This window comes from Protopterus annectens, chromosome 2.part0, assembly GCF_019279795.1.
Source record: "Protopterus annectens isolate FY-2018-M chromosome 2.part0, PAN1.0, whole genome shotgun sequence".
NCBI classification, from domain to species: Eukaryota; Metazoa; Chordata; order Ceratodontiformes; family Protopteridae; genus Protopterus; species Protopterus annectens.
The window spans coordinates 1,166,547,608-1,166,573,925 of record NC_056728.1 but is presented as its reverse complement, the minus strand read 5'-3'; the positions used below and the strand labels follow the sequence as shown (position 1 = coordinate 1,166,573,925).

Below are 26,318 nucleotides of genomic sequence, written 5' to 3'. Positions count from 1 at the left end.
CGATCCTATCTTGCCAAAATCTTCGGCACCGATGGCTATCGGTGCCGATACTGCAATGGTCACCTTGGTGTCGGCTCCGACTGGCTCCGACCACCATGTGGCTCAGGCTTCGGTGTCGGCGCCGACCGGCACCGACACCATTACTGTTATGTCTGTATCTGCTCCGGCAGGAGCCGATGCATCGAAACTTTCATTCGGAGCCGAAAAGTTATCGGCTCCGTCTGGATCTGTAGTTTCTTCGGCTCCGATGGTCCCTTCGAGGAAGAGGTCTAGGTCCCCTTCCTTGGAACCGATACTGTTGGCTCCGGCCTCACCTCTCCTTTTGGAGCGGAGCCGATCATCGAGGTCGTCCAGGTTATCAGACCATGATTTAGAGAGGGTGGTAAGTAGATTGTTAAAATCACAGGCACTGGCCCAGATGCTGCATAGTCCGTCTCAACAGACGACTATTAGTCCACACCCTCTTCAAGTTCCTCCTTCGACTCTGCCTCAGAGTTTGGAGCTGGAGTCTACGGGAATAGTTACGGCTATGGCTGAAGGACAGATCCTCCCCCCTTCTGCACCTTCAGCATCTACTCTTATCTCCTCCTCGAGACCTTCCTTGGAGGGATTCGGTGGTCGGGCTTCCCTGGTCTCCTCCGAGGGGGTGAGTGGCATCGGACCCTTGTCTGACCCCGCTCTTCCCCTTGGGGCCTCGGCCTTGGTGAGCTCGGCTCCGACATCTGCCTCGGAGCCTTCCCTTTCGGTGGGTCCGGGAGTCCCTGTTTCTTCGGAACGGGTTCTCTCGGATCTTCCAGGGAGAGGGGCCTTTGAGGTGATGAAGAGTGTGCTGGCCACTGGGCTCAGTCAGCAGTCTATTCCCTTAGCTCCTCCCTCTACGGTGCCTGTCGATATCTCTTCCCACTCTCTTGCTCCCGGACCTAGAGATCCACCGCCTCAGGTTTCCCCATTGGGAAGAACCCCCTCTTCCGAGGATTCTCCTGACCTGTCAGGAGATCCTCCTCGCAAGAGGACTCGTAAGAGGAAGCACCTGGACTCCCCTGAGTCTACCACCTCAGATACCGACTTAGATGAGTCGGAGGGGTCCCCAAGATCCCCCTCTGAGGATGTCTCCTTTTCAGACATCCTAGAACTCCTAAAACAGAGGGGAAACTGGCCCTCCATCAATCCCTCCGAGGATGAGTCGGTATACCTAGAGGCGTTTGGATCTCGACCCTCCACCTCCTGGGTGTCTCCTCCTTTCGACCCCCTGATGGAGGTTATTGCTTGGAAGGCTTGGGCTGCTCCTGATTCTGTAGAGCCAGTTCCTAGGAGGCCGTCTAAATTTATTACAGCCCCTTCGGAAAAACAATTCCTTACTAAAGGTGTCCCTGTTGATGCCATGGTGGTGGCGGCCGCCACTAAGAAGGAACTTGCAGATCCTTCTGTACCAGTCCATCCTCCTAACAAGGATTCTAGGACCATGGACAGGTATGGTAAGCGGATGTTTTCCTCAGCGACCTTTGCCATGCGGTCTCTGAATTATTTATGTCACTTCACCAGACTCCAAAGGGACATCCTAAAAGAACTAGGTGAAGTAGTACAGGATCCCACAGCTCCAGGGGCTCAGGACAAAATTGCTTCTCAGCTCTGAATCCTTAATTCTATAGCAAACTCCTCCATGCGGCTGATCTCGTATGCAGCAGATGGAGCGAGTAGAGCCGCAGGTACAGGAGTGGCTCTTAGACGTCAATCCTGGATGCGACTCTGTAATTTTGCAGATCCCTTTAAGGCGTCCTTCACAAACTCTCCCTTTGATGGGTCAGCATTGTTTGGCCCTCAAGTGAAGGATACATTGACCAGGTGTGAGCAGGACGGCAAGACTCTTTCTGCCGTAGGGGTCCATTTTTCTACCCCATCTAGACCTTACCCCAAAGGTCAGAAGGGCGGAAAAATGTGGTTCCATAAATCCCAAGGAGTCACACCGGATACACGTGGTCAGTTTACCCCTAGAGGCAGAGGGGGTAATAATAACAGACGCCGCTCTAGAGGCAGAGGGGGTCCACAAAACCAGGGAAGCAGAGAGCCTCTCTCTGACAAGCCCTTCCAGCATCCCTGAGGTGTTGCCTGACTGTTCTTCCTTGGAGGCAGTCGGGGGAAGACTATCGCTGTACCCAGAAGCCTGGCGTTCCCTCTCTCAAGACAGATGGGTACAGTCGATCATATCCGAGGGTTACAAGATTCCTTTCGAGGAAAGTCCTTTCACTCACAAAAATTCCCTTCCAGATGTGCCACCTGGTCTAAGGGAAATTGCAGAGTTAGAAGTATCAAAGCTTCTACAAAAAAGAGCCATTCAGCCAGTTACAACAGACCATTCAGAGCCCGGAATCTACTCAAGATTCTTTTTGGTCCCCAAAAAGACGGGAGACTGGAGACCAATATTGGATCTCAGCAGACTCAACAAGTCTGTGAGGAAGACAAGATTTCAAATGGTCAGACTTCAATCAATTTTGCCCTTCCTAGAAAAGGACAACTGGATGTGCTCAGTAGATCTTCAGGACGCGTTCTATCACATAAAAATTCACAGACGCTCCAGAAGGTTTCTCCGCTTTCGGCTGGGGTCCAGTCATTTTCAATTCAGAGCCCTGCCCTTTGGTCTCACTACAGCCCCCAGAGTGTTCACCAAATGTATGGCAGTGGTCAATGCTCACCTGAGACATCAAGGATTCCAGGTGTTTCCGTATCTCGACGACTGGCTCCTTTCAGCCACCACCAGGCATCAACTTCTTCAAGCCAGGGATTACACCCTAAATCTCTGCACTCAATTAGGAATTTCGATCAACTACGAAAAATCCTCCTTATTGCCCTGCCAGTCTATTACTTTCATAGGCGCAAACTTAAACACTGTTCGGATGTCAGCTACCCTCACAGACCAAAGAATCTCAGATATCCAAAGTCACGTGAGGATCATCCTTGCCAGCAAAAAGGTACAAGCCAGAATGGTTCTGAAGGTGTTGGGCCTCATGGCTGCGGCTATTACCCTTCTTCCCCTGGCCCGCTTCTACATGCGTCTTCTTCAATGGATGTTGTTCACCCAGTGGTCTTACCAACAACTTCCCATGCGTCACCAAATCCTGGTGACGCAAATTTGCAAGAATCATCTATCATGGTGGATTTCTTCTCCCCAGATTCATCAAGGCAGACCCTTTGTATCCCCGGCCCCGGTAGCCACAGTCACTACGGACGCCTCCCTGATCGGGTGGGGCGGTCATTATCAGGGCAGGATGGTTCATGGGACATGGCAACCGTTCGAATACTACCTGCACATAAATGTCCTAGAGATGAGAGCAGTGCTTTTGACGTTGCAAGCCCTCAACGACTTTCTTCCCTTGGGAACAATTGCAGTTCACACAGACAACATGTCTGTAGTATGGTATATCAACAAACAGGGCGGAACCAAGTCCTACCCCTTGTGTCGAGAAGCTCTCAGACTTTGGCAATGGGCGATCTCCTCTCATCGGTTTCTGGTAGCAACGCATATCCCTGGGAAAACCAACATTCTGGCGGACAGATTGAGCAGAGCTATTCTCATGCCTCACGAGTGGTCTCTCAAACAATCTATAGTGGAGGAGATTTTTCTAGAATGGGGCCGTCCATGTTGCGATCTTTTTGCTACTCCCCAAAACAGCAAATGCCCAGACTTCTTTTCTCTCTTCCCACTGCCATGCCATCCCCCCAGAGACGCTCTAACCCAGGATTGGCCCCAGGGACTTCTTTATGCCTTTCCTCCTTTCCCGTTGATTCCACAAGTACTCCAGAAAGCCACCGTTTTGAGAGCCAAAATGATTCTCATTGCTCCCTATTGGCCTCGACAAATTTGGTTTCCGTTCCTCCATCGTCACCTTTTGGTGCAGCCGTGGCATCTGGACCTTGTGCCAGACCTTCTGATTCACCAATCGGGTCAGCTGCATCGGTCTATTCCTTCTCTCAACCTCACAGCGTGGTTGCTCCACTTCCTTCCTTAGCCAGGCTTCCTATGATCTCTAATCCTGTTAGGGATATCATAGTGGCTTCCCTTAAATCCTCTACTAGAAGGATTTATACCAGCAAGTGGAAACGCTTCTCTTGTTGGGCAAAAGCTAAAAATATAGATCCCTTTACTGCCCCTGTTCAAGCAGTTTTGGATTTCTTAGCGGAAATCTTTCACTCGGGCTGTTCATCTTCCACGGTCAAAGTTCAGTTGACTGCTATCTCGAACTTTCATGTCGGGTTTGCAGATCACAACATTATGTCCCACAGGCTTTGTAGAGCCTTTCTAAAAGGAATTTTTCTCCTGAAACCTCCAGTCAGGAATCCTCCTCCTCAGTGGGACCTAAGTCTAGTGCTGACATCCTTAATTCTTCCTCCCTTCGAGCCAGCTGTTTCATTTTCCCCGAAATTTCTTTCATGGAAAACACTCTTCCTTGTTGCTATTACCTTGGCAAGGAGAGTGTCAGAACTTCATGCTCTCTCTGTTCGTCCCCCTTATTTGGTCTTCCACAAAGACAGGGTATCCTTGAGAACAAATCCAACCTTTTTGCCTAAGGTGGCAACGAAAAATAATTTGAATCAATCTATTGACCTCCCTGTATTTTTCCCTAATTACTCAAACAGATCGCAACAAAAATTACATTATCTTGATGTTCACCGCCAACTCAGATATTATTTGGACAGAACAAAACAATTCAGGAAATCCGATCAGCTCTTTCTTTCTTATGCTGATAACAAGAAAGGCCTTCCTGTCTCCAAAGTGACCTTATCTAGATGGCTTTCTTCCATCATCTCTGAAATCTATCAGCTCAGGGGAAAACAGCTGTGCTCAAAACCTAAAGTGCATTCAACCAGAAGCTTAGCCACTTCCACAGCTTTTCAGGCTAGACTTCCATTAGACACTATTTGTGCAGCAGCCACTTGGGCCACTCCTCATACCTTTGTTTCTCATTACAAATTGGATTTGGCCTCCAGGGATAGAGCCCGTTTTGGCTCTACAGTTCTCAAGAGTCTGTTCCATTGAGCCACCCAGGATAGAGGTGCTAGGGAAGCGGTCCCATCAAGCAAGAATGAAGGCGAGATTGACAACTTAACATTGAGAAGTTATGTACCTACCATAACGTTCCATGTTAGTTGTCTTCTCTCGCCTTCTTTCTTGCGACCCTCCCTCCTGTCCCCTGGTCTGGACAGACCTTTTTCTCCCTATATGGAAGAATGCTTCTTAAGACCAGCTAGTTCTGGTCTACCTTATAGCCCATCCTTCAGGCTTTTGCCTTTCTTTCCTTCTGGGAAGTTTTTTGTGCTAGGTGTTATTGCCTATAGGTAACAAACGAGATCTGGGTACTCACCGCCTTGCATCATGGGATATGGGGCTGCCTCGAGCTGGTAAAAGTGACTCTCGAGCTTAGCAAAGTGCCGAGTCGGAGCCGAGGATCGGCTCCGAACCCATCAAGCAAGAAAGAAGGCAAGAGAAGACAACTAACATGGAACGTTATGGTAGGTACATAATTTCTCATTTGTTTTTATCTGCAAAAAAGTCAGTATATGTTTACACTAGCAATATTTCTGATTTGCTTTTGTTTTTGAAAGATTCTTAAAAAGCTCAGTGTGTCTGTTAACAGCTGAGCAACAGCATATCATGTTGCCCCAGAACAGATGTGAGGAAAAGTTTAGTTAACTAAGAAAGTAAACTTTTTTTCCCTGCAAGCATGACATGGAAAATTTGCAGCTGTCATTAAATCTAATTGTGCTTCTGATGATAACAGTGACATTGTTTCTTGAGATGAAACTTTGTGAAGTCTGGGTAACTCAGTAACATAGAGGGATGAAGCCCTGCCTGCACAACAGGCAAACCCGTGTTTGATCAGAGATTTGTGTGCCTGTAGGAGCTGGCAGGCTAGTATGCGAATTAATATCTAGGGAAAAGGAGGTGGCTGTGGCCCATCACAACTTTTGACTCAGGAGAGTTCTGAGACAGACAAGCTCACACTACTGTAGTCCATTCACACTAAGTTGCTGATGAGAAATGAGCTTGTGAAGATGCACTTCCCTAGGGAGGTGAAAATCTTGGGCTTGGGTGAGCCCCCTGTGGGAATGGCTTGCTCCCCTGTGGTGAGGGCAGGCTACCCCTTTTCCAAGATAGGCAAGCTTTCCTACTCTACCACCCTACTTTCACTAGGAAATGGAGTGCTGATAATGATTCTCGGGCAGGAACAAATTAGCTTTATGCCCTTGCCTGGCCCAGGAATACTTGGGTTTTGTTCTGCCAGAACAATTGGCCAGTTGGGCAAAGGTAGAGGAGCCCCCTGGCAAGGTCCTGGGGACAGAAAAAAAAAATTTAGGAGGCTTCCAAATGATTTGCATAATGTAGAAGTTTGTACATTAATGACATCTACAAAAGTAATAGCTTCTGAAACTGTGGCCTGTATTTTAACTTTTCCCTTTACTTATCTATGCATGATGCTGATACATTTTATTTTGGCATCTACTTTTTTAATGTTGCATTGGTAGTTCAGCAGTTCTTTGTATGGGATACCCTGGAGAGTAGTTGTGGTGCATATACTTCTATGACAGAAGTAATGCATGTCCCTGCTAGGGTTGCAGTCACAGCTTAAAACTAACATATCAGGTCAAAATACTTGTAACATGAGACACCCTGGAAGTCTTGTTTTCTGGTGCGTACATGAATATATCTTTCAGCTTTTGTAATTAGACCTCTTAAAAATTAGGTTAGTGAGGCCACCCCCCCCCCCAAAAAAAAAAGAAACATATTGATTTTCATATCTCCAGAAGTTGCTTGTTTTTTTACTTGTGTTTTGCAGCTTTGTTTGAGTTAATCCCTATAGTCTTATTAATGTTTTGTTTTTATGAGGTAAGTTTTGTTTTTTATACCATTAGTAAAGCTATTTATTCATAGGATCGTAGGAGGTTACTAGGCTAATGGCCTTGAGGCCCTTACAAGCCTAGCCAAACGTTTATCCCCAAAAAAGAAACCTCAGTCAGCACCTGTTGCCCCTGTCAGTGAGAGAGACAGGTGGAACCCCGGGTACAAATTTGTAGTTTCCCATACACTCATCAAGGCTGCACTTGAAGAGGGTCCGCGAGGTACTCTGATGTATATGGGAAGTCTATTCCAAAGACAGAGCAGCCTTTGGGAAACAAACCTGTCTCTCCAGCAGGTTTTGTTGATGTTGCATATTAGATTTAGGTCTTTCAAGCAGGTATACGTAAGGAGTTATACTTACGGATATGGAGCATCTCTAGTAGGGCAGGGTCTGAAATTGCCTTGTAAGAGAGAGACAGATCACCTCTGAGCAATGTGTATGATACTGAGTAGAGTGATAGTGATTTGAGCCTGTCCATCTAGAACAGGTGTTGGAGACCAGGGATTCTCTTTATGAGGTATTTCTGTGGCCTTTCCAGATGGTGTAGATGTTTGGAGAAGTACATACCAATCAGGGCGTTATACTCAATTATTGGCCTAATGAGGGAGGAGTACAGAGAGGTAATAGCCTCCTTTCTTCTGGATGCAATCCCTTTACTTATGAGATGAGCCAAATAAAGGGCTTTTCTGACCACTGCCACTACATGATGGTTGAATGTGTGCTTAGGGGGTTGTCGTTGATGTGGTAATCAGTAGGGGCCCTGTTTTTGCCGAATGGTATAATGATAATACATTTTTGCATTTAACTTAAGGTCATGACTTTGGCATCAGTCATTTGTTGATGTGAGGCCCTCTTCAATGCGGTAACATCATTTGGTGAATCAGTGACAGCAACCAACTTATAGTCGTCCGTAAACTTGGTCAGCCACAGGCCTTTTGTCTTTTCCTGGACCTCTGAGAAGTAGATGCCAAACAGTAGGGGTCCCAGGACAGATCCTTGGAGAACACCACCAGTGACAGATCTGCTGTCAGAGGTGGAGGCGCCTATTTTGGCCTTGTAGGTCCTATTGGTGAGCCAGTTAGCCATCCACCTGATGAGATAGGGATTTACACCAAGTTGTGTTAGCTTTTCGATGATGCGCAAGTGGGGGATTGTGTCAAACGCCTTGGCCAAGTCAAGGTAAGCTGTATGTATTTTGTTTCCCTGATCCAGGGCCTTGGTGACATTCTCCAATAAGTCATCCAGGTTCAACAGGAAGATCTCCTCCTGACGAATTCGAACTGGTTGGGGTCAAGTGCATGAAGTTTGCCTTTGACTTTGTTTATGAGATCCATAATAATATGCTCCGTGGCTTTATAGATCAGACTTGTCAAGCCAGCTAGTTTCCAGGGTCAGTAGTGGCACCACCTTTGTGCAAAGTGATGACAATGGCAGTTCTCCACTCTTCTGGAATGAAGCCTGTACTTAGGCTGTGGCTGAATAGGGGTGCTCAATGGTGAAGCTAATTCTTGCTGCAGATGGTGCAGAATGCAGCCTTGAGATACTATTGGGTCCCATGGAAGCTGTGTTCTTTGCTTTTGGTAGGACCTTTAACACTTGATCTATGGAGATGTGAGGTGCGGGACAAGTATCGGGGATGTCGAATGGGCCTTGTGGGGGTGGACGGGGGTGAAGTTTGCACTGAACTTATCTGCTAGCAGGTTGGCTAAGTCAACAGGATCGGTGTAAATGTGACCATTAAGTACTAATTCAGACTTTCTCCTTGTCGAGCCTGGTGAGGGGGACATCAGTGTGTCTCACAATTCACTTGCCAATGATTAGTATATTTGGTTTATTGTTGTGCCTTATGGGTTGTGTTTGTGAGGTTGTGTCTTAGTGGACGTTCTTCGTGTTTCACTGTTGCAGTCATCACATTTGGGTTATCCCTGCCACGGATACCAGAGACTTAGTATTTCTGCATTGGTTGCTGTCGCTTGGGGACTGACGTCAGGTCGTCAGTGGTATAAAGTTAGGCTGCCGACGCCATTACATCAGTCTTTCTTGCCATGGAACCCGAAGCAGAAGCAGATCACACGAGTGCCGGTTGGCCACTACCTGAGTTTTCATCTACTGAATTGAAGTTGAAGTCTTCTAAAGCTATGTAGCCTGTTGGGGATCCTTTTTTCTTGCACCAACTGATGTCAGAAAGTTAATTGTCTCGCCTGTGGAAAACAAATACCACACAGAGACTTCCACTCTTAATGCTTCACTTGTTTAGGCCCAGACCACTACGTCCCTCGTTTTCGCTTCTGTGCTTTGTTCAATGCCAGAACTATCTGTCTTCGAGTCCTTATTGTAGCCAGATATTTTCACTTACAGTCCTTGAATTCCAATATGGCTTCAGTAAACCATCCGACAGCAGATTGTCTGAAAAAACTTAAAGATAAAGACAGAGACAAACCACACTGGTCCAAACCTACAGACAACACTTCCGTTAAGCTATTCGTCAGTTCTCCGGTACTCAGTGAGGCGCTTTCACAACCCCTGATGCCCGATTCTGTTGTTTCGCAGGTCGCTACCGAGACCCTTTCTGAGTCCAGTATGCCGCAAAACTCTTCTTCAACTAAGGATCCTGCCGTTGTCTCATCCTTGGATGGCTCCGGAGCTGCTGAGCAGGCACCGGCTTCCGAGGAAGTCCTTCGCACTACCGAATCTTGATGACTGCAACAGTGAAACACGAAGAATATTATCTTTAGTCTTGAGCTTTTTCTTTTTTGGTTATCCCTGCCAGGGTAGCCCTCGGCTGTCCCAAATACCAGAGGATTAGTATTTCTGTGTCGGTTGCTGTCGCTTCAGGATTGACATCAGGTCGTCAGTAGTATCCTGATGCAGAAGCAGTTCATACGAGTGCCGATCGGCCACTACCTGAGTTTCATCTACCGAATTGAAGCTGAAGTCTTCTAAAGCTAAGTACCCTGTTGGAGATCCTATTTTCTTGCACTAACCGATGTCAGAAAAAGTTAACAATTGTCTCGCCTGTTGAAAGTAAATACTACACCGAGACTTTCATTTTTATGACGTCCCCCACTGTTGCTTCTGTGCTTTGTTCAATGTTAGAACTATCTGTCATCAGGCCCTTATTATAGCTAGACATTTTTGCTTACAGTCCTCGAACTCCGATATGACTTTGGTAAGCCATCCGACAGCAGATCTTCAGAAAAAACGTAAAGATAAAGACAGAGACAGTCCACACAGGTCCAAACCTACCGACGATGCTCCCGTTAAGCTAGTCGTCAGTTCTCCATTCTTCAGTGAGGCTCTTTTGCAGCCCCTGATGCTGCTTCTGTGGATTTGCAGGCCGCTACCAAGACCCTTTTGGAGTCTGGTATGCCGAAAAACTCGACTAAGGATCCTGTGGATGTTCTTCGTTTTCCATTGCTGCAGTCCTTACTATTGGGTATAGTCCGCGTCCAGTCGGCCCGAATACCAGAGTATAAGGCTGACGTCGGTCAGGGCGCATTAGACTGACGTCAGTACGTCAGGGTACTAATGCGCATGACCGACGTCATATCCTCAGTCTTTTTTGCCGCATGGTCCGATGCAGAAGCAGTTTTGCGAGTGCAGGTTGGCGTTCTGAAATATTTCCGAAACCGGAGTTTCAGACCGAAACAGAGTTGGCTAAGTACCCGTTGGGGAACATTTTGGTTTTTCTTGCCTCAGTATTTTACCGGATGTCAGAAAAAGTGAATAACTGTATTTCTTGTGGGAAACAGATACCTCATAGGGATTACCATACCTTGTGTATACCTTGTTTAGGGCCTGAGCACGACGTTGTTGGTTGCCGCTCTTGTGCTAGGTTTAACAAACGCACTATTAAGAGGAGGTTAGACTGTGCCAGGTTAGTGTTTGGGAAGCGTTGTAATTATAAAATGCCGCCGGATGCTCGGCCCGCTTCGCCAAGAAGCGCAAGGACAAAACAGTGAAGCCTAGGGTTGATGAACCGGCAGTCCCGGACGACGGTTCTTTAGAAGGCTCAGTGGAGCCAGAGGTTTTGCCAGGAGTTTCCATGGAGTCTCAGGCAGAAACTTTACTGTTACAGGATGTGCCTTCTCAGGAGGTAGGCCAGGCTGAGGGGCTTCTCAGGTAACTGTTCTTCCCTCTCTTCCCAAGGTAGTTAGAGCCTCTCCTTCTGTTGCCAAAACTTCTTTGAGAGGTAGGCCTAGTTCAGCTTCAGTGGGGCTTCTCCTAGCATTTCGGGTTCTGTACCTAAGAAACATATGCTTAAAATGGCAGAAGATTTGATTACTATGATTAGAGGTTCTATGCCCCGCCTGATAAGAGGCCTAGGGTGGAACCGAGTTTGATAGTTTTGAACAGTGTTCAGAGGCTTCAGAGTCTTCTGGAAGACTTGCAGGAGTATCCTACTTATTCTGATTCTGATGTGGATGATTCCACTCCTACAGCTTCTCCTCCTGAGGATTTCTCATTTTCAGAGACTCTGCATTCCATGAGGGAGCACTTTAAATGGGAAGGCCAGGATTACTCTGATTCCAGGAAAAGGCTTAGGGAATTCTTGTTTTACCCCAGCATAGGCCCTTAGCTATTCCTCCTGTGTTGAATGTGGTGGAAGATGTTTTTGCAGAGGCTTCCTGAATCCTGACTCTTTGCCTCCTGCTCCTGTTAAGCCTGATAGGTATTATAGGGTGCCCGAAGCTCATAAGTATTTGTTTAAGAGTCCTAGGGCGGACCCAGAAACTATTTCTCAAGGGCCTAAAGGTGTTAAGGCTTCTGTGGTTAAAAATCCTGTTCCCACTGATAAAGAGGCAAGGGCCTTGGATAGGTGGGGAAAGAAAGTGTATACTTCTTCCACTCTAGCCATGAGAGCGTTGAATTGTCAGTTTCACATGCTAAAATATCAGAATTATCTCCTTTCACAATTAAAATCTAAGGTGGATGCTTTGGCGGAAGGTATTGAGTGTAAAGAGTTGCTGGACTTGGTTCATGTGTCTGAGCAAGTGGGTAAGCATTCTTTGCAATGTGGTTTTGATGCTGTACAGGCCTCCTCGAGGGTGGCTGCTACTAGTTCTGTTCTTCGCAGGCATGCCTGGTTGAAGGATCAGAATTTAGCTGAGCATGTTAAGACAAGGATTTTGGATGCTCCTTTACAGTCTGATGTGTTGTTTGGATCGCCTGTGGAAGCAGTTTTAAAGAAAATGGAGGACAAAGCTAAGTCTATGCAAACTGTTAAAGATTTTTGCAGGTGCAGCCACCAAGTTTAGTAGAAATTGGCCTGCTAAGGGGTGGACATATCCTGCTTATGATTCCCAGTCTAGGGGTAGGTCTAGACGTGGTAGGGGCAGGGCTCAAGGTTCTTTTAGGCCTAGAACAGGGAGTTCACCTGCTCAGACTTCTGGTGAGGGCAGGGGTCAGTCCTTTCGTAAACAGACCCAATGACCTGTCTTTTCAGCTGCCAGTAGATTCTCGTCTGGCAGCTCCTTTGGGAGGAAGACTGTCTCTTTTCAAAGAAAATTGGGATTTAATTACTCAAGACAAATGGGTGTTGGATATCATTCACCACGGTTACAGATTTTATTTCCATACAATGCCCCTTTCAAAGGCATGCCAGACGTTCCTCCTCCACAAAGAAAGGAGGCTCACAAGCAAGTTTCTCAGTTACTCCAGATGGGGCCATTCAGCCAGTCCCTGTATCAGAAAGGGGCCTAGGATTTTATTCTCGCCTGTTCCTAGTACCAAAGAAGGGGAACACGTGGAGACCAATTTTGGATTTATCTCTCCTCAACACTTTTCTGGACATTCCCAAGTTCAAGATGTTGACGTTACAACAGCTTTTACCTCTGCTGGGCAAAGATCACTGGATGGTAACTTTAGATCTCAAGGAAGCTTACCTTCATGTGCCTATAAGGCTAAGTTGCAGGAAGTATCTGCGGTTTCGAGCTGGAAATTCTCATTATCAGTTCTCTGCATTGCCCTTTGGCTTATCTACTGCCCAGAGTATTCACAAAGGTTCTGGCTCCAGTGATAGCTTACTTCAGGCTTCAAGGAATTCAAATCTATCCTTACTTGGACGACTGCCTGATTCTGGCTCAAGAAAAGGAAGACCTTCTACAGCATCTGGAATATGTTATAGCAGTGCTAAGATGCCTAGGGTATTCTGTGAACGAAATAAAGTCCAGTCTAGTACCCTCTCAAGACATGTGCTTTCTGGGTGTGAGACTGAATACAGCAGCCCAGATGGCCTTTTTAACCCCGGACAAACAAAAGAGTCTGTCACTTTACTTCCATCAACTATCTCATCAGTCCGTGCTGACTGCAAGGACAGTCCTTCAAGCATTAGGGTTCATGGCATCTTGTATTCTGGTGCTTCCCAATGCCAAACTGCATATGAGGAAGCTACAATGGTATCTCAAAATGTATGGACACAGCACTGCCAGGATTTGGACACTGTCATTCAAATAATACCTTGCCTTCAAAAAGAATTCTTGTGGTGGGCTCAGGAATGTCACCTAAACAAGGGACTCTCTGTGACCCGGCCAGAGGCAAGTCAGATTTTAACGACAGATGCCTCGGACATTGCTTGGGAGCTCATCTAAATGGAAAGTGGATACAAGACAAGTGGCCTGCCAGACTACAGCATCTACATATCAACATGAAGGAGATGTTAGCAGTCCAGTTTGCATTAATGGCTTTCAAGGAGTTACTTCTTCCAGGGCAGGTGTTGATTCTAACAGACAACACAACTGTCATGTGGTACATCAACAAGCAAGGGGAACACATTCTTATCCTCTATGCAGGCAAGCAATGATTTTATGGGAGACTGCGCTAAGCTTGCAACTAACTCTTCAGGCAAGGTTTCTGCCAGGAGCACAGAACTCCTTAGCAGATGTGTTAAGCAGACAAATCATGGATCCCCACGAGTGGAAACTGGATCTTCATGTATTTCAGAAATTGACAGTGTCATGGGGAACTCCAGACATAGATCTGTTCGCTTCTCCACTAAACCACCAGCTGCCAAAGTATTGCACAAAGGGGTTTCATCACACAGCTTGGAAAGTGGATGCTCTGTCTTTCAGTTGGAAAAACCTTCATGTGTATGCCTTTCCACCTCTGCCTCTTCTTCCAAAGGTACTATTAAAGGTCAGACAAGACAGGCCAAGGATGATTTTGATAGCTCCAGATTGGCCTCGGCAACACTGGTACCCACTACTACGGAGTCTGGTAAAGAAGCCTCCATGGCCTTTACCTCTGATTCCTCATCTGTTATCTCAGAAGGACGGTCATCTGCTCAATGTCAAGTTTCACTCTCTTCATCTAACAGCCTGGCATATTCTGTGTTGAAACACAGCAGGTCTCAACTTCCTCAACAAGTTTTAAATGTGATTATGGAAGCTAGAAGACCTAGTACAAGGAGAGTGTACGCAGAAAAATGGAAGAGATTTTTATTTTGGAGTACAGCAAAGAATTTGGAGATTTCTGAGCCTAATTTGAGTGTGGCTCTTCAATATCTTACTGAGTTATTGGACAAAGGTTTGTCCTTCTCTTCCATTAAGATTCATGCTGCAGCAATTTCAGCTCACTATGATTGTGACCCACCTTTGTTTTCGCATCCTTTGTTCAAGCAGTTTCTTAGAGGGGCAAAGAATATAAGACCCCACGTAGAGCTCCTACTCCTGCTTGGGATCTCAATTTTGTGTTGGAAAAACTTACTCTACAACCTTTTGAGCCTGCAGCTACTGCTGAATTGAAATACTTGTCATGGAAGACTGCTTTTCTGTTGGCTATTACTTCTGCAAGAAGGGTGTCTGAGTTGCAGGCCCTTATGGCAGTAGAGCCCTTTTGATTTTCCATAAGGATAGGGTATCATTACGCACTAATCCTTCCTTTATGCCTAAGGTGGTTTCTAGTGTGGCTTTAAACCAAACTATTCATTTGCCTACGCTTTATGCAGACCCTCAAAATAAAGGGGAAAAGATTTTGCACACTTTAGATGTACACAGGCAATTGCGTTATTATTTAAGCAGGACTAAGGATTTTAGGCAGTCTCAGCAGTTGTTTGTTTCTTTTGCTTTGAGTTCACAGGGCAAGCCTGTGTCAAAACAAACTATTTCTAGGTGGATTGGCTTTTGCATTGCATTTTGTTATTCCCATCATGGCAAGGAGATTCCAGCTGGGATTAGGCCTCATTCCACTAGGGCTACTGCCACTTCAACAGCATTTCTAAGGGGGTGGCAACTAAGGATATTTTGGAAGCAGCTACTTGGAGTTCAGTGCATACTTTCTCTAAGCATTATCACCTTCCTATCTACTCTAAGTCTAGGGCTGGTTTTGCCACAGCTGTTTTGCAAGGCATGTTGTCAGCTCCTACTTCTTTATGATTTGCCAGCCTCCTTACCTCTGCTTTGGGATTCTACCCAATAGTAAGGACTGCAGCAATGGAAACGAAGAACATAGTACAGTTTTGTACCTACCATAAATGTAGATGTTCGAGGATTCCATTGCTGCAGTCCAATTTACCCTCCCTCCTTCCCTCTGTGTTTAGGGGTGGTTGTGTAGGTGAGTTTACATGCTTATATTTTTGTATATATTCTTGTATATATTGTACATGTTTTTGGTGCAGGTATTTTGGGACTTGTCTTTTTAGGGTCTTCTGACATCTGGGGCAAGAAAAGACTGAGGATATGACGTCGGTCATGCGCATTAGTACCCTGACGTACTGACGTCAGTCTAATGCGCCCTGACCGACGTCAGCCTTATACTCTGGTATTCGGGCCGACTGGACGCGGACTATACCCAATAGTAAGGACTGCAGCAATGGAATCCTCGAACATCTACATTTATGGTAGGTACAAAACTGTACTTTGTCTCTACATTTGATGGGTCCGGAGCCGCTGAGCAGGCACCGGCTTCCGAGGAAGTCCTTTGCACTACTGATTCTAGACACAAACCGACGTCTTCTTTCGCGGCTACCATTCTTTCGAAAATGACCGAGTTTCTTAGGCTCAGGGTACGAACCACACCCAAGAAACCTGCGACCCAATCTCAGGCACCTGCTTCCTTGCCTCAGTCTCAAATGCTTAAAATGGCGGAAGACTTTATCATGCTGGTCAGGGGAAGCCAGGCTACCTCCTCCAAAAGGAAAAAAGATCTGTCCCCTGTAGTTTTGTCTGAACTGGAGTCCGATGACTCTGATGCAACCCCTCTCTACTTAGGATCCTGATGCAGAGGATTCCTTTCCTTCAGCCTCTCCCCCTGAAGATTTCTCTTTTGGGGATACCCTTCATACCTTAAGGGAGCATTTCCAATGGGAGAGTTAGGAATACCCTCAGTCAAAAAAGAGACTCAAGGAATTCTTAGATCTTCCACAGCACAGACCCTTAGTCATCCCCCCAGTCCTGGATGTTGTGGAGGATGTTTTCTTGGAATCCAGTTTGACTCCTGGCACCCTCCCTCCTGCGACCAGAAAACCAGATGGGTACTAGGGGAGTCCTTGACTCGTACAAATTTCTTTTTCAAAATCCTACTGCTGACCCTGAGGTAATTTCTCAAGGGCCTAAAGGAATTAAAGCAACCTCTGCTAAGAATCCCACCCCCTCAGATAGGGATTCCTGAGCACTAGACAGATGGGGTAAAAAAAGTATACACCTCAGCTACTCTTGCTATAAGAGCACTAAATTGTCAGTTCCATATGCTAAAATTTCAGCAACGTACCCTGGAACTCCTCGGACAAAAAATGTCTTCCTTTCCTGCTTGTGCAGAATCTAGAGAGTTACAAGAGTTAATACATTCTGCAAGTCAAGTAACTAAACACACCTTGCACTGTGGATATTTTTCGTGTTTCACTGTTGCAGTCCTCACATTTGGGTTAGTCTGCTTGCAGTAGCCTTCAGTCGGCCTGATTGTCAAAGTCTTGGGTCCTGCGTCAGTTGCTGTTTCATTTTCCATAATGTCAGGTAGTCAGGGGTATAAAGCATGCAGCCGTTGCCATTTCATCAGTCTTTCTTGCTGAGTGGTGCCCGAAGCAGAAGCAGTTCACAAGTGCCGGTCAGCCGACTCCAGAAATTTTTGTTTTCGAGTTTCAGAAATGAAGTCTTCAACTAAAGCTGAGTACCCCATTGGGGAAGCTTTTTCTTCCACTAAACCAATGTCAGTAAAAGTCAGTAATTGTATTTCTTGTGGAAAGCAAATACCTCATAAAGATTTTCATTAGTACTATTTTCCTTGCCTAGGCCCTGACCATGACGTACCTCGCTATCAGTTTTGTGCCTTATTTAAACAATGAACTATTCGTCGTCTGTATATTTACGCTTCTAAATATTTTGGTACTCGGTTCAATTATCCAGATTTGGCTTCGGTAAGCCACTCGACTACCCACATTCTGAAAAAATGCAAAGATAAAGACAGAGACAGGCCACCTAGGTCCAAAGCTGCCAACGACGCTTCTCCTAAGCTAGTCGCCAGTTCGCCGGTACTCAGTGAGGCGCTTTTGCAGCTCCTGATAACTGCTACTTCAGATACGCAGGCCTCTACTGAAACCCGTTCGGAGTCCGGTATGCTGCGAGATGCTTCAGCTGTGGAACCTGCAGATGTCTCTACCTTGGATGGGTCCGGAGCCGCTGTGCAGGCACCGGCTACTGAGGGTGTATTCAGGCCTAATGACTTGGATATTAAACCAACGCCATCTTCTTCTTCAAGACCTAAAACTCGATCCATGCCTAGAAAACTGACGCCCAGACCACGTGGTCAGGTCTCTATGCCTAAAAAAACGAATGATAAGAATGGCTGAAGACCTTATTACTCTAATCAGAGGAAGCCAACCTTCTCCCTTTAAGAGACCTAGGACTGAATTTGCTTATGACTCTTCTGATCAGGATTCTGAAATTTTTGTTTCCTCTGATGACCAGGATTTACCCTTATCTACCTATGAGGATTCTGATGCAGAGGATTCTACTCCCTCTGCTTCCCCTCCAGAGAATTTTTCTTTTGGTGAAACCTTGCATACTCTTAGGGAGCATTTTCGCTGGGAATGCTAGGATTACTCTTATTCTAAAAAGAGGCTTAGGGATTTCTTACTCCTGCCCCAACACAGGCCTTTAGCTATCCCCCCTGTACTGGACGCTGTTGATGATGCCTTTTTGGAGTCTAGCTTGGCCCCTGACTCCTTACCTCCTGCTCCCAGAAAACCAGATAGATATTACAGGGTTCCTGACTCTCACAAGTTCCTCTTTAAAAATCCTGCTGCGGATCCTGAGACCATTTCACAGGGACCCAAGGGCATTAAGGCTACTACTGACAAAAATCCTACCCCCTCTGATAGAGATTCCAGGGCGCTGGATAGATTGGGTAAGAAGGTATACACTTCTAAAACCTTGGCCATTATGGCCTTAAACTGCCAGTTTCATATGTTAAAGTATCAGCAGCATGTTATTGGATTGCTTAAACAGAAAATTATGTTGATTTCTGACTGTGCTCAAAATAGATTTACAGGATTTAATGCATTCTGCTGAAAAAGTTGGAAAACATACTTTGCAGTGTGGTTTTGATTCACTTGAGGCATCTCGCAGGGCTGCTGTTACTGGGTCTGTACTTAGAAGGCATGCTTGTCTTAAGGAACAGTCTTTGCCAGATCATGTTAAAGCTAAAGTGCTGGATGCTCCCTTAAACAAGGACCGCCTGTTTGGCAACAAAGTAGAAGTAGTACTTAAAAAGATGGAGGAAAAAGCTTAATCTATGCAAACTGTTAAAAATTTCCTGCAAGTACAGCCTCCAAAATTTAGTAGGCATTGACCCTCTAAGAACTGGTCCTTTCCTGCCTCTTCCAGGCCTTACAAACTTGTAACCAAGTCCAACCAATTCAAAACCACACAGTCACCAATCCAACTTTAATGTTAGTAACTGCACAAAATTGATGAACACACAGGTTAACCTAGGTTTCATCCAACAATAAAGACTTCTTCAGAACAAAGAAACAAATTCATTGCTTTCTTCTAAATACCCACCCTTTTCAAACGTTACCCAATCAAAATCACGTTCCCATCCCAAAAGATTAATTTAAAAGAATCGCCAGTTACTTCCTATGCTAGGCAAGGATGCCTGGTTGGCAACACTGGATTTAAAGGAAGCCTACCTACACATCCCATCAGGGAATCTTGCAGAAGATACCTACGCTTCAAAGCTGGCTTCATGCACTATCAGTTCTCTGCACTGCCCATTGACTTATCTACTGCACCCTGGGTATTCATAAAGTGCCTAGCTCCAGTCATTGCATTTTGCAGACAAAGAAATATTAAAATATACCCATACCTGGACGATTGTCTAATTTGGGCAGAAAGCCAGGGCATTACTATTGAATCATCTGGCGTTTGTACAAAAAGTGCTAACTTCATTGGGGTGCACCATAAATGAAAAGAAATCACATCTTGTACCCTGCCAACAAATTGCATTCCTGTGAGCAAGCTTGAACACAACTTCCCTGATGGCTTTCCTCACACCAGAGAAACAAGTTCATTTGACAGCTTACTTCAAACTAATGGCCACAAAGACCCTGCTATCTGCAAGACAAATACTGCAAGCCTTGGGGTTCATGGCCTCTTGCATTCTCCTAATTCCATATGCAAGACTGCATATGAGGAAACTACTATGGTATCTAAAAAGCCTATGGTGTCACCATTCTCAGGATCTAGAAACAATGATTCCTATCATACCTTACCTCCAGTTAAAGTTCCTTTGGTGGGCAGAGGTCTGCCACCAAAACAAGGGACTGCCATTCACTCTACCCCCTGCCGCCCAAACCCCAACAACAAATGCATCAGACTATGTATGGGGGGCTCACTTGGCAGGGAGGTGCCTTTAGGCCAAATGGAACCCAAGTCAAATGCACCTGCATATCAATCAAAAAGAAATGTTAGCTGTACAGAATGCTCTGACAGCCTTCAAGGACCACATTCTTCCAGGACAAGTAATGGTAAAGACGGACAACACCACTGTTAAGTGGTACATAAAGAAGCAGGGGAGAACCCACTCATACCCTCTCTGCAGACTAGCCATGGCTCTGTGGAACAGAGATTTGAACTACCAAGTGCACCTACAGGCTCAATTCTTGCCAGGAAAGCTAAATAAACCAGTAGACGATCTAAGCAGAAATCTCATGGACCCACACGAGTGGAAACCGGAACCAAAGCCATTCAACATGTTGATAAACAAATGGGGGAGCCCAGAGATAGACCTGTTTGCCTCCCCCCAGAACTACCAATTGGACAAATTCTGCACAAGGACTTCCCACAAACAAGCTTGGAAAGTGGATGCCCTGTCCTTCACCTGGAAAAATCTATCAGTTTATGCCTTTTCTCCTCTGCCTCTCCTCTCCAAGGTACTACTAAAGATCAAACAGGACAAACCAAGGACGATACTGATTGCACCAAACTGGCCACGCCAACACTGGTACCCCCTCTTGCGCAGTGTCACTGCTGGCTCCATGGCACCTGCCTCAAACCCCTACCCTGCTGTCCCAGCAGAAGGGCCAGATTCTGCACCCTCAGCTTCAAACCCTGAACCTGGCAGCCTGGCTAATTACCTAGTCTCTCTGTTACCATCCCTCAGTAAACAAGTGCGAGATTATCCAAGTTCAACTAACTCTGGGCAAAACCGCAATCCAGATTGTAGCTTGCTACAGACCCCCCCCCCCCACCATGCCTCAGGATTCCCACTCCTCTTTTCTTGATACACTGGAAAATATTAAGGTACAACCCAACACTCTAATAATGGGTGATTTCAACTACCCTACCATTAATTGGGAAAACTACTCATGTACCAACTCTTTTGCTCAACGTTTTCTGGAAATCATTAATTCCAACGCTTTGGATCAACTTATCCACACCCCCACCAGAGGTCAGCTCCTCGTTGGTCAGATTCGACCACAAGCTAATCACCCTAGACATCCACATCCCGCTTCCACCCCCCATTAGGAAAACAACCGTAAAAAATTTCTCCAAAGCCAACTTCACGCTTCTTAAGACAGAAGTGGCAAACTTCATGACACCCATGCAGATGGACAATAGAGGTACGACTGCTGAATCCTACACAAATGCATTTTATAAGCAGTTACACAAGTGCATGGATCGTGCTATCCCTAACAGAACCAAGATGCTATCCTACAAAAAAAGGAAGCCAATCTCGTGGTCTTCTGCCATAAACAAACTCTACAACAGAAGAAAGAAACTGTTGCAAAAAAGAGTAAAATTCCACGATTGGAGGAACTCCCTGGTCAGCCTCAGTAAGAAGCTGAGATCCCTCATAAAATCCTCCAAAGCTAGTTATGAAAACAAAATTGCCACTGATTCTAAAGACAACCACAAAGCATTCTATAGCTACGTTAAAAAATCTCAATGGCAACACTCAGATCTGCTCTGAGTTACAGCACAATGATACTATATATACAGAACCAACTGATATTGCCAACATCCTGGCAGATAGGTTCAGTGCTAACTTTACCCCCTCTCACCCCTTAAAGGGCCCATCTTTATACCGGAAGAATGCAAAGTTCCTGTAATCACGGCTGCACAGGTAAAAACTTCACTCTCCAAAGCCAAGAACACAGCATCCATGGGACCTGACAACATCCCAGGCTGCCTTCTAAATGAACTACAGATTGAACTGGCACCCCACCTAAGTACCATGTTCAATCATAGCCTCACCTCAGGCTATGTGCCCATTGAATGGCGCACCGTGACAGTTATCCCACTCCACAAAGGGGGGGCCACAACAGACCCCGGGAGCTACCGCCCCATTAGCCTGACGAGCCTTGTCTGCAAGGCCATGGAACGTATCATCATGGAACTCATAAACAAAGACATTGGAGATCTCTAAACCCTGGACCCCACACAGTTTGGGTTTGTAAAAGGCAGATCATGTCTCCTAAACCTGATAGACTTCTTTGACGTAGTCACCAAGGCCATGGATGACGGTAAGGTTTTTCACACAGCCTATCTAGATCTCGCCAAGGCTTTCAACACCATCCCCCACTCTGGAATTATAGATAAACTCACTAAACTAGGTATAAATCCCTATGTCACAAGATGGGCTGCCAACTGGCTTACTAAAAGAACCCACACTGTGAATGTAGCAGACTCCAGACCAGTGACAAGTGGAGTACCACAGGGTTCAGTCCTGGGTCCTCTCCTGTTTGGTATCTACTTCTCTGAAGTACAGGCTAACACAGAAGGTCTGTGGCTAACTAAATTCGCAGATAACTGCAAACTAGGAGCCATAATTGAAACTCCTAACGATGTGGATATCCTACAAAAGGGCCTCACTGAGACAGATGCCTGGTGTCAAAGATATGGTCTCAAGCCCAAAGCCAAAAGGTGCATTGTCACCCCCTTTGGTAAAAAATTCTGTACCCATGAACTACCATATAGGCGGTAGTCTATTTAACACCGAAAGTGTGATGAGACCTTGGGACACAGGTGGACAGTAGTCTCTCCTTTGATAATCACATTGCCAAAGTGGTCAGGAAATCCTTCTACGTGGCACACCTCATCACGAAAGGTTTCTCATCCAGAAAAAAAGAGGTCATTGTTCCCCTCTACTCATCACTCGTTAGACCCATTATAGAGTACAACGCCCCTTTTGGTATGTACCTCACAAGACATCTACAACAACTGGAAAGGCCGCAAAAATACCTCACAAAGAGGATTACTGGCCTCAAACAGATGCCTTGCGCAGACCGTCTCAAAAAACTCCAGCTTTACTCCGTCGCATATCACCTACTCAAAGGCGATCTCTGCCTAACATACAAAGCTATATCAAACCCAGAGCTGTTGGACATTCTCCACTTAAAGAAATCCCAATCCCTCCTAGCTACACGCTCTAGGGACCTAAACCTTGTCACCACAATAAAGAGAACATGCTGGAGGGATAGATTCCTGTCCCAGAGACTTCCCGTACTCTGGAACAGACTACCTATCTATGTCAAACAGAGCTCCTCATTAGCACTCTTCAAGAAAAATCTTGATGATTAGATGGGTAATAGGAAATTCACTCTGGGGATCACTTCTGTGGTTCTGCTTGACAGGGGCACAAGAAAATAATTTTCTTGGGTGGCGAAAGCCAGGGTATATTTTTGGCTAGGGTTGTATAGGCCCTAGGGCCAATAGCCTAGTACCTACCTATGAACCTATGTCATTCTGGAGGCAAGGAGGCCTAGTACTAGAAAATCTTACGCTGAAAAATAGAAAAGATTCTGTTCCTGGAACCAGACTCAGGGGATGAGCACAGCAGCGCCCAATTTACCTTGGATTCTTCAATACTTAACTGAGATGCTTCACAAGGGCCTTTCCTTTTCCTCCATCAAAATTCATGCCTCAGCCATTTCTGCTCAATACAACACAGAACCACCATTCTTCTCTCATCCACTGCGCAAGCAGTTCCTCAGAGGGGCCAAAAACGTAAGATCACCCAGGAGAGCCCCCCTCCAGCCTGGGACCTTAACTTTGTATTGGAAAAACTTACTCTACCTCCTTTTGAGCCAGCTGCAAATGCAGAGTTGAAATTCCTTTCTTGGAAGACCGTCTTCCTTTTAGCCATCACTTCAGCAAGAAGGGTGTCTGAATTACAGGCGCTTATGGCAGTGTAGCCTTTCATCATCTTTCATGTGGACAGGGTGTCCCTCAGGACCAATCCCTCCTTCATGCCCAAGGTAGTATCCAGTGTGGTGCTTAATCAGTCCATTCATTTGCTCACCTTTTTTTCTAATCCACAGAACAAAGGGGAATGTAGACTGCAATCAGATGTGCACAGGGAACTTAGATTTTACTTGGACAGCACTAAATCTCTGTGGAAATCTGAACAGCTGCTGATGGCATTTGCTGCATGGGGCAGAGGGGAAGGCCATTTCAAAGCAAACCATTTCTAAATGGATAGGCCATTGCATTCATTTCTGCTATAAGCACCATGGAAAACCTATCCCACAGGGAATAAGACCACATTCAACCAGGGCTGCATCTACTTCTACAGCCTTTCTCAGAGGTGTCCCTACCAGGGACATCCTAGAAGCTGCTACCTGGAGTTCTTACATACTTTCACAAAGCATTACCATTAGCCAATTTTCTCTAATCTAAATCCAAAGCTGGTTTTGCCGCTGCAGTCTTGCAGGGCTTTATAGCTGGTCCTAATGCTATCTAAATTCCTCCTCCCATCCTTAGCTTTGGGAATCTACCCAAATATGGTGACTGCAACAGTGAAAAACGAAGAACATAGAGCAGTTGTGTACACTTACCATAAATGTAGATGTTCGAGTGTATTCACTGTTGCAGTCCTGGTTACCCTCCCTCCAGCCCCATGACTTTTTTTGGCTATACCTCTATTCCTTTATACTATGCTTAAAAGTTTTTGGGTGTATTTGCTTTTTTGTTGGAGGTATAACCTTGTATATATAATTGCTTCCCATTAGGGGGGCACCTGATATCTGGGGCAAGAAAAACTGATGTAATGGCATCAGCTGCATGCTTTATACCCCTGACTACCTGATGTCATGGAAGACGAGACAGCATCCGATGCAGGACCCAAGACATTGATAATCAGGCCCACTGAGGGCTACTGCAAGCAGATAACCCAAATGTGATGACTGCAACAGTGAATACACTTGAACATCTACATTTATGGTTAGTGTACACAACTGTACTTTTTGACGCCCTAGAAGCTTCTTGCATGGCGGCAGTCACCGGATCTGTCCTTATAAGGCATGCATGGTTTAAGGAACAGCCCTTGCCAGACCATGTTAAGTCTAAATTGTTGGATGCCCAATTGCACAAAGACAACTTATTTAGCACTAAGGCAGAAGAGGTCTTAAAAAAGATGGAAGAAAAAGCAAAATCTATGCAGACAGCTAAGGGTTTCTTACAGGTCCAGCCACCCAGGTTCAGCAGGCATTGTCCCACCAAGCACTGGTCCTTTCCTGCTCCCACCAGGCCAGTTCAGCCCAGACCCCGGGGAACCAGATCCTTCCTAGACAGCAGCCACAGGGAATGCAGAGATCTAAGTAGTGGACTACCTCCACTTCAAAACCAGGGAGTTCTAAGCCACCTCCTTATGGTAAGAACTCAAAATGCCTCACCTCCCCCACCCCCTCCCTCTGCCCACCTTCACTTACCCCTAGGAGGAAAAACTCTCCTTTCACGCAAGCACCTGGACCACCATTACAAATGACCGCTGAGTTCTCAACATAGAGTCCCAGGGATACAAATTTTCTTTCCACACCCTTCCAAATCCAAAAGGGTTCCCAGATCTACCTCCAAATCAGTGGGTAGAGGCACAAAAGCAAGTCTTGTCACTCTGCTCTCTCTGAGGGCAGTAGAGCACATTCCTGCAGAACAGAAAGGCCAAGGTTTCTACTCCAGACTTTTTCTGGTACACAGAATAGAGGGTACCTGGCACCCCATCCTTGAGCACCTTTCTGGTGATCCTAAAATTTAAAATGCTCACCCTTCAGCAGCTGCTCCCCATGCCTTCCAAGGATGCTTGGCTAGCCATCCTAGACCTAAAAGAGGCCTACCTCCACATTCATATCAGGGAATCTTAGATGAGGCATCTCCGTTTCAGGGCAGGATCTCAGCACTTTCAGTTCTCTGCGCGTCCCTTTGGCTTATCTACTGCTCCAAGAGTTTTCACAAAATGTCTGGCTCTGGCCATATCCTTTTGCAGACAAAGGAATAGCCAGATTTACCCAAATTTTGATGACTGCCTAATTCAGGCAGACAGCCAGGAAAAGCTACTCAAGCACCTGGCCTTTGTAAAGTCCCTACTAACCTCCCTAGGGTAAGCAGTCAACGATAAGAAATCCAAATAGTACCCACCCAAAGGATTATATTCCTGGGAGCAAGCCTTGACACAGTATCCCAGATGGCATTCCTTACACCAGAAATGCAAACTTTCCTGACAGCCTACTTCTCTCAACTAGCCACCAGACTCCAGCTATCTGCAAGGAAAATTCTGCAAGCTCTGGGGTTCATGGCAGCTTGCATTCTACTCATTTCATATGCCAGACTGCATATGAGGAAACTTTAGTGGTACCTAAAATGCTTTTGGAGCCAACAGTCTCAAAACCTGGATACTTCAGAAAAGATTTTCTTTGGTGGGCAACGGCATGCTCCCACAACTTGGGACTACCTTTCTCACCACCCCCTCCCTGGCCAGACGCTCACCACAGATGTATCAGACTATGCCTGGGGTGCACACCTGGACGGCAGGTGAATACAGGGCCAATGGAGCCCACAACAAATCCATCTGCACATCAACCAAAAAGAGATAATGCCTGTCCAGAACACCTTGATAGCTTTCAAGCCCCTTCTCTTGCCAGGGGCTCTCCTGATCAAAACAGACAACACCATTGTGATGTGTGATATATCAACAAGCAGGGAGGGACTCACTCCTACC

The 26,318-nt window shown here is 46.0% G+C and overlaps 1 protein-coding gene across 1 annotated transcript in view; it reads left to right on the top strand.

Moving 5' to 3' along the window:
- The window catches only part of SMARCAD1 (SWI/SNF-related, matrix-associated actin-dependent regulator of chromatin, subfamily a, containing DEAD/H box 1), a 3,333,959-nt gene that overhangs the window by 1,721,527 nt on the left and 1,586,114 nt on the right, over positions 1-26,318 (top strand). The window lies entirely within an intron of this gene.